The sequence below is a fragment of the Pelmatolapia mariae genome, linkage group LG7 (assembly GCF_036321145.2).
Source record: "Pelmatolapia mariae isolate MD_Pm_ZW linkage group LG7, Pm_UMD_F_2, whole genome shotgun sequence".
Classification (NCBI taxonomy): domain Eukaryota; kingdom Metazoa; phylum Chordata; class Actinopteri; order Cichliformes; family Cichlidae; genus Pelmatolapia; species Pelmatolapia mariae.
This window is the reverse complement of record NC_086233.1, coordinates 10990673-11000777: the sequence shown is the minus strand read 5'-3', so window position 1 is coordinate 11000777 and position 10105 is coordinate 10990673.

The window sequence follows — 10105 nt, the reverse complement described above, 5'->3', positions numbered from 1 at the left end:
AGCTTTTAGTGGGAGTGGAGGCTACAGGGGAGGTTTCAAAGGCCAAAGGAGAGGGAGAGGAATGCATAGAGGAGGAGCAAGAGGCAGAGGGAGACATAGACACACACACACCACAGATGGTGACTCTAGTACTGCAGGCTGGAGGTGTGGGAAAGAAGGTCACTTTGCACGCCATTGCTTGCAACAATGGCGTGCACAGAGCACGCCTGACACAGAATGACTAGCTGCAACCACTGTGGCTGCAACCACCCAGACAGATAACAGGGAGAGCCAGATAGATGAAAAAGAAGTAAAAGCATTAACAAACAAAGAAAACAATTTAGAACAGGATGAAGCTGAAGTATATAACGTTCATCAGCTAATAGGTTTACTGGATGGAAAGCCAACACTTACGGTGTATGTAAATGGCAAAAAGCTGCAAATGTTGTGTGACACAGGAGCTTGTAAAACAGTACTTAAGACAGAACCCCCCTGAACAACCTATTCTAATGAAGTGATAATTGTAAAAACAGCGTCAGGGCACGTAAAAAGCCAGCCACTAACAATGCCACTGACATTTTTGCATAAACCCAGCCAACGCTCCTGCTGTATGCCATGTATAATAGACCCAACCTGCCCAGTAAACTTATTTAGTAGAGATGCAATGACAAAACTAGGGATAGGAGTTGTCCCCACAGAAACAGGCATGACAGCAGAAATAATGTTAGCAGAGGAAGACCCCTATCAGAGGGAAGGAAAAGGAGAGCCAAACTACTACTGGTCATTAGATTTGCCACCGCTTACACAGCTCAAAGAAGCAGCTGAAAAACATCTCCCTTTAAGTGCTGAAAAAATGAAGCCAACTGAGTATCACAACACCCTGCGCTATAAACAAACCCCAGGCCCAGACCCTCTGTATGATAAACAGGTGCACAGCCTAAAAAGCCCATATCTGACTTTGCAACATTTATATGTCACAACAAGCGGAAATGCAGTATGCTCAGTGATCCAACCAGACCCAGTAAAAAAACTAAACAGGATCACAAAACCCCATGTGTCAGTTGCAAAAACAGCAGGTACACAATGGTATCAATTAGGCGACATCAATTAGGTAGAAAATGATAAATATACACCTACAGAAGAAGAGGGTTGGGCACAGGGTAAAAGAACAGGGTGCATGAGATACACACTTGGCTGGGTGATAAGAACTACACCCAACACTCATCTGCACGACAGCACACAAGAATGAGAAATTTTCTTGCTGGAAGAGGAACCAGCACTTAAAAACCTACCATCAACATTGTGGTCGGATGGACCAACTGATGTGGGATCAATAAAAAACGCAGACACAGTAACAGTACAGACTGTTTCATCCCACAGGCCCTTATCTAAGGAAGCAACAGAAGGGATTAAGCCAGTGATAAAGGATATGGAAAAAGCAGGAATTCTAATAAAAACTAATTCTGCTACCTGCAATACTCCAATCTTCCCAGTAAAGAAAGCTAATACTGGGAAGTATCGCTTGGTACATGATCTGCGAGCAAATGATACCACCAGTAGTAGCAAATCCTCACACTATACTGAATCAAGTCACTCCAAAAGAACAATGGTTCTCAGTGATAGATTTATCAAACGCCTTTTTCTCCGTACCTTTACATCCTAACTCACAACATCTGTTCGGATTCACTTTTGAGGAACAGAGATACACCTATACTAGGTTACCTCAGGGATTTCAAAACAGCCCCACTCTCTATAGTGAAGCTTTAAAGAAATCAATGATGTCCTGCCTCCTGCCAGCAGGAGGACAGTTTCTACTTTACGTAGATGACATTTTAGTGACTGGCCACACAGAGGCACAAACAAAATACTATGGCTGTGTTACGTCACTTAGCAGAGCAAGGCCACAAAGTGTCTCTGAATAAACTCCAATTATGGAGACCTGAAGTAACATACTTAGGGTACACCCTCTCAGGTGCAGGGAAAAAACTACTAAACAAAAGAAAGGAGGCCATACAAAATGCACCACAGCCACAAACTAAGCAAGAAATGATGAGTTTTCTCGGGCTGTGCAATTACTGCAGGGCGTGGATTCCAGAATTTGCGGCATGGGCGCAACCACTGCAAAACCTAATCTATGGAAAAGATCTTGCTTTAAAAGATAAAATACAGTGGACGCCAGAAGCAGAAAGAGCATTTATTAAACTAAAACTCATGCTCCAAACTAACGTTGTGCTTGCATTACCAGATTATGACAAACCATTCTACTTAAACGTAGACGGAACACAGGGACACATGAAAGCAGTATTGACACAATCATTTGGGGAAAAACAAAGGCCACTAGCTTTCTATTCAAGCAAACTTGATTCAGTGGCCTCAGGAATGGCCACCTGTGTACAAGCATGTGCAGCAGCTGCAGAGGCAGAGCAAAAATCTGCTGACATAGTTTTAGGACACACTCTGACTGTTAGAGTACCACATGCAGTAACTTCTATACTGCTTCAAGCACATTTGCCTTTCTTAACACACGCGAGACAACTCTCCTATGTGGACCTTTAAATCCCAGCACATTGTTGCCAACACCTACGGAGGGAAAAGCACATTGCTGCGTGGACAAATTAGAAGAAGAAACAAAACCACGTGCTGACATTTACAGTACACCACAAGAAGGTTTCACTGACATCTTTGTGGAAGCAAGAGCCTTGCCACACATTCAGCTCAGAGTGCAGAACTCACTGCTGTAATCAGAGCATGCGAAATACATGATGGACAGGATATTAACATCCACACAGACAGCCAGTATGTATTTGCAGCAGTTACCACTTTGCAAAAATATGGGATAACAGAGGGATGGTGACCTCCTCTGGAAACCCAGTTCAGCATGCAGATTTACTGAAGCAACTGTTAAAAACAGTACAACTGCCGCGACATCTAGCAATTTGCAAATGTGCAGCACATCAGAAGGAAACAATTTTGCTGACAAAGCTGCAAAAACAGCAGCTATAGCAACCACAGTCTTGTTAACAACTCATGAAAATCACACCATTCCACTATCTGTACTGCAGGATGAACAAAAAGCAGCACCACCCAAAGAACAAAAACAATGGCTAAAACACGGAGCAGCACTAGACACTGATGACATAATGAATGTAGCAGGAAAACCCATTCTTCCCAAATCATTGCACAAAACAGCCGCTCTAGTGAGCCATGGCTTAAGCCATGTTTCAACGGGAGGAATGGTCCTTATAATAAACCGACAATTTTACACTATTAATTTTGAAACTTCAGCAAAAGAATATGTGAGAACATGTATGACCTGCCAAAAACAAAATACCCAAGGTAACTTAAGGCCAAAAAGAGGACATTTTTCTACACCACCTCACCCATTTCATACAATTCACATGGACTTCATTGAATTGAATGAGTGTCAGGGCTCAAAATACGCTCTAGTAATTATAGATGTTTTCTCAAAATGGCCAGAAATCTACCCAGTTAAAAAAGCAGACGCAATCTCAGTTGCAAAGTGTCTATGCAACCATTTCATTCCAACATATGGAATTCCTACTCTGATAAGATCAGATAATCATTTTGCAAATGATGTGATCAGCAAAGTATCTGAAGCACTAGGTTTCAGTTTAAAACACCATTGTGCCTACCATCCACAGAGTGCAGGATTAGTGGAGAGAACAAATGGCACTATAAAACAAAGGCTCAGAAAAACAATGGAAGAAACTGGCAGACCATGGCCAGAATGTGTAGGCCTAGTCAAAATGTGGATGAGAATAACACAAGGAAATAACAAACTGTCCCCATTTGAAATTATACATGAGCGACCTTTTCCATTGCCAGTTATTAGCGAGCCACTAGATAAATCAATCTGTGAAACCACTCTGGCAGATTGGATGACTCAATTGTTGACAAACAGAGAAGTCGTTTTGAACAATAAACTGCCGCAAGACTCTTTTTCACCTATTTCTTGCAGATTGAAGCCAGGTGATTGGATCCTTGTCCGAGTACTCCAAAGGAAAAATTGGAGCTCGCCACGGTGGGAGGGTCCATACCAAGTGCTTCTGACCACTCCAACTGCCTGCAAAATAGCGGAGAGACCCTCCTGGATACATCAGAGCCACTGCAAAAAAGTTGAGGTCCCCGAGGATTCCACTTCCTTCACAGAAATCAACTAGTAAAGGAAAGTCTCACCCACACTTGATTGCTCCAGTGGCGAGGGGGAAGGGCTGATAGGGCGCCCGTAGGGAATTGCTCGCACTTCAAACTCCTGCCACTGATCAACTCTAGGGCGGCCAAGTGACAGGGTGTGACGGACCTGTGTGCAACCATGGGAAGGTGGACCCTCTTGGTTACCTTGACTATGACGCTCACCCTTACAGGGCCCCAGCTGACGCCAACAACAGCTGAACCACGAGGCAGACAGAAAAGATGGACGCACGACAACTCCCACCTAAGAAACATGACGCAAGACCACATACACCCTTGGATGAACAATGCCTGGTACCATTATATCCACGACAGGACCAAGGCGGAATCGGCAAATACAGACTGTTATGTCTGTTCTCATATGCCCAGCACATCGACACACCCCACACTATATGGTGAATATATGAACAACACTCAAGCAAAGAGTGCAGCCAGCTTCGCTGGCATTGGATTCCAACACAGCCGAATCATCACCAACGACACAATCCCACATGCTGTTGGACTTAGTAATGGAACATGTGATCAACTCTTCTGGATCGATTTCAATGTGACAAACCGGAATACATCCATCCACTTCCCAGTGTTTCTGGACCAACTCCCAGGGAAGAACCACTCCATGTGTTATCAACAAGAGAAAGGTAACACACCCGTTGGAAACACGACAAACTGTGTCCAAACTGCAGGCCACGGACCTTCTAACAGCACGTACTGGGTGCAAGGAATGGCCTGGCTATGTGGACAACGGGCATATTTCATACTGCCCCCAGGCTGGACAGGAACATGTGCTCCTATATTCCTGTCAGACCACACTTTCAGGATGACCGCAGTAAACACCACTTCTACAGCACGCCGGAAAAGAAGATCTACGTTCCCTAAACTTCAACCACATGACCCGATATGGGGAAGCAACGTACCCGAGGAATTCAAACCTTGGACTACCGGACAGAAAGTACTCCACACATTGTTCCCCTGGGTGGGAACCGGAAAAAACATGCTGAGGATCGAAACTCTGGACTACCGCTTTGGACTCTTCTTGAACGCTTCGTGCAAGATCAACGAACAGCAGAATCAGGAAATCAATGCATTACGGATCGCAGTGATGCAACATCGAGTAGCTTTGGATATGATACTAGCAGAGAAAGGGGGACTTTGCGTCCTCTTCAACAACACCTGCTGCACTTACATACCAGACAATGTACACTCATCAAACATGACTGACGCCCTGAACGCCTTGAGACAGATCCAGCAGGCCCAAAATCAGGACTATGTGAGTAATACAAGTGACTGGTTTTCTTGGCTTTACACTGGCTCCTGGCTACAGGTGCTAAAAAGACTACTCATCGGAGTTGGAGTATTTTTACTTTTATTTTGTGTTTTTGTAACATGCATCCTGCCATGTCTCCTACATGTTTCCACTGTAGCTGCATACATAGCCGTGACAAATGATGATGATGATGACCCCGACTGTTGGAATGTGAAGACTTTGTGTGATTAATGATGATGTGACAGAAAATGTACAACAAGATGTTACATACTGATATCTCACTTAAAGGTTATACTGACAACAGGAGGGAATGTCAATAGAAAATTGTATTTTTTAGTCAGTATAAGCTTTTAATGATAAGTTTGTTTGTGATAGAATGCTGCGTGATGATCATTTCCTAGCTTAGAACTGATTGTACTTTTCACTGTTTTGGACTGATTGTTCTTTATAAAACGTGTTCTGATATTTGTATCTGAATTTTCCCACAGCGACAGTAAGAAGTCAAACAAGCAGTTCTGACCTCGCACACACACACACACACCCACACACACACACACACACACAATCACATACGCACATGCTCACGTCACTGAACAAATGTATTCATTTTTCTTGTGTATAAATAAAGGCAAGTGCAAGAGCAGAACGCGCACTTCACAGGGCCCCCACTCTGATGTGAGCGCTCTGTGAAACGCCCTTGCAAGTAAAAACTGCAGCGTCTGTGTTTGTGTTTCTCCTCTTAGACTCTTAGCTGAAGAAGTGTCTTTGAAAGAAATCTCTTGACAGAAAGAAAAAAGAGAAAACAAGCAAAAAAAAGAGAGCAATATAATAAATAACATCATCGCGATGATCTATGTGAATATAACAGTAAATACTAAATATTGAATATTATTGTGCAGCACATAAGATCGACAGCGCACAGTGTGCTTTGAGGTAGGAGCCAAAAAGGGTGTAGTTTGTTTGTGTGAGCACCCGTGTGTTCACCTGTGAGCATGAGCGCCCTTGTATTTAGAAGGTTCCTTCATGTAATGATCTGCTAGAGGGTGTGGGGGGCCACAGCCCAGTCCTCCAGAGCATGAAGCAGGTATGGAGGAGATCCAGGATCCAGACATCCAGAGGCCCTCAGAGCACACGAGACCAAGGCAGACCAACGGAGAGACAACCGTGCCACTATCCCCGAACGAGCTGAGGAGAGCCCCAGATGAGGGGTCACTCAGCAGCTGCGGAGCAGAAGCCGGGGTGGGGGGGGGGTTGCAGTGACATGCCCGTGAGCTCCGCCGGCAGCCAGCTGTGCCAGAGTGACCGACGGGGGGTCACTGCTCGACATCTCACAGTACAGTATAAGAGTCCCGCCACAAGGAGACACTAAAGGCTTTCAAACTAACAGTTTCTGTTTCCAAAGTGGCGCCAACCGTCACCACCGATCATCGTTCTTATGTAACATAGACTGTGGATGCATGTTTAAGTTGATACATCACTTAAAGCCACCACTTTGGCAGGAACTTAAACAATTGAGGTGAATTAACACAAGTTATTCATATTCAATAAACCTGTGCAATTTGTGTTGATAAAATTTGATTGAAACAAAATATCCAATTTGAGCTCCTGGATATTTTAATCCTATACAATTTTCACACTTTATTCCAACACTATTCAGTAACTTTTACCCAAATACTATTTGGTCACTGAAATACTATGTTATCTTCAAATTACATGTTGGTATTATATTCCAAATACACAATTTTCCAATGGAGGCCTTATAACAGATTGTATTGTTCTCTTCCAAGATGGTTGCCATCATCCACTAGCAACCTTTCAAAATAAAAACGCTAATATCACTGCAGTGACAGTAGGTAAACCAGGGGTCTCAAACTCACGGCCCGGGGGCCACTTGCGGCCCACGTCACCCCTACTTGCCACCCCTACTATTGACGTGAAGAAAGGAAATGCAATTTGGCCCTTGAAGTTAGTTTTTGTTACGGGGGATTTTGTTGTTGAGTGCAATTTGAAAATAAGTTGTTTAAAAAGCAAAAATGTTTTAAAATGAGGGCAATATGAGCAGAGAGTAAAAACATGTTGAGGGATTGGCTGTATTAGTTCAGTGAGAGAGTTATATGTAAAGAAAACAATTTTCACTAGCAGTCAAAAACTAATGTGTTCACTTATGTCTGCATTTTTATTTTGTTAAATATGGACAAAGTGCTTCCACGTGTCTGGCCAGAAAGAGAGTACCTTTCCTTTTTATTTGTTAGTTCAATAAAAGGTTTCAGTTAGTTAAGAGTGAGAAGTTTTTTGCATTCACGTTTGCAGTTTTGTCTTGTTATACAATATTTGAAACTTAAAACAAATAAACAAAATACTACATTTTCTGAAAGATTTGCGGGTGTTTTCTTGTTTGTTTGTTTTTGTACTACTTGAACAGTAAAGTGGCCCTCCAATGACATGACAGTACCAGCAGTGGCCCACAGCTCATTTAAGATTGACACCTCTGCTTTAAGGTGTTATTATGTGGATATGTTGGTTTTATTTAGTTGCTGTCAACAAGTGGAAGATAACCTAACGAAGCCTGTTATTTCTTTCTGTGGCTCAGAAGTTGGAAATTTCAATAACAGTGCGTTATCCAATTACTCAGATTGTCAGAGGAGTTCACATTTCCCTATATACTCGATTAAAATACCCCATCTTCGATTCATCCCATACAAGTCACCCTGACAACACTGAGCAGTCCCTTCAGTGACAGGCTGCTGCACCCACAGTGTGCAAAGGGGAGATTTTGGAGGCCTTTCCCTCCAGCTGCTTTCAGACTTTACACTGCACAACAGCAGTGAATGTACACCACATATGAACACACTGGGGTCTTTACATATATCAGTGTGCAATACTCAATAACTGCTACTATTAACACCCAAACACTGCACTATGTTTCATTCTTCTTCTACTAGTAATCTGTATAATTGCATCATATATGTGTATATATGTATGTCTGTATATGTATGTGTGTGTATTTGTGTGTGTGTGTGTGTGTGTGTGTGTGTGTGTGTGTGTGTGTGTGTGTGTATGTGTAGATAGATAGATAGAGTGATTATATATATATATATATAAGTACATATGTATTTATTGTACCTGCATAGTCTATATTTCTTCTATTTTTGCATAGCATTATTGCTGTTATGTATGCTGCACGTGTTCATTTGTTCCTGCTGTGTGTCCTCTGCTGCAATAACAATTTGAATTTCCCAACTTATATCTGGCTACATTTTCTGGTGAGCATCCAAATCACACTGGACTGAAGTTTACACACTGTATAATGCCTGATTTCTTGTAAATATTTAACGAAATATGTATTGATAAAATGCTTACCAGGCCACAGTGAACAATGGATAATAGAATTTTAAAAAAAAATTAAAACACTGAAAAACACTCAGAAATGTATTTTTTAGAGATGTCTTAACCTGGTTATGCTGTACCATCCAGATGAAGACGTGAGCCAAAGATCCTTTAAGTTTCATTTAATGAACTTACCTTTTCCTACATATGAGAAATGATCTGGTGTGAAGTAAATCGGGTTTTGTATATATGTAGCCTCAGATGAGCATGAAACTTCATTTTTGACCTGCTTAACAGCAGTCTCAATTATTAAAGTCTTGGTGTTACAAAATCAATTAACGAATGCAGCAACTGAAATATGACACCAAAGGCCACTCTTAATACAGACAGAAGTCAGGTAGTCAAAAATCTCCTGTTCTACATTTTGTATTCTGAACTTCTTGAGTGGACAGCCAACAATCCTACAAATAAACTAGAAGATTTGCTTGAAAGGTTTGTTAAAACAAATAACTGGACCTTACTTGTTAAGCTCAATGTTCTCACTGTCACATGGAGACTTTCAGGTTGCTATATTTGTCTTACGTTTACTGTCACAAATAAATGTTTTTTCCCTAATGAATATACATTTTAGGTCTAAAGTGTCTAAAATCTGCAGTTTTGGAACTTTTCATGTGGGATAACAAAATTAAAAAAAAAAAAAAAAGAACACTCCAAAAAAACAAGTGATACATGTGATGAAGGACTGACATAATTTGATTCATAAGACTTTATTTGATATTCACATACTGTAAGCAGAAAACAGCTTTAACAAAGCAAACTTGGTGGAAAGGACTAACACCAAGCTTATCCATCTTTTCCTGTAAAGAAAAACTGAAAAATCAAACTAAAGTAATAAATTACAGATCTATTCAGATGGGTATAAAAGTTAATGTTAACAGTACCAAATTCATGGAACACGGCCGTGAAATTTGTTTTGTCGCTGGGGTTGGCTCAGACACTTCAGCACATCTCCTATACTGATAGGAACTAGAGAGCTGGGAGCTGGACATGTCTGTGGCATTGGTGCTGGTCAAACAAATTCTCTCAGCTCCTCCTGAAGAGTATTCTTGAGATCCACAATTTGCTTCTTCATTTCTGCGAGAATCTCCGCTTTTAAATTTATTTATTTAAATTCCAATTCAAGTTATCCTGCCACTTTAGATCTCCTTTTACTATGGCACAAGCAGAGTTTTCATACGAGCTATGCAAAGCATCTGCTTCTGATTGCAAAGCCTCTTCACACACCTGTTCAAATGAGAGAGGTCATGCCTTAACAGACACCGG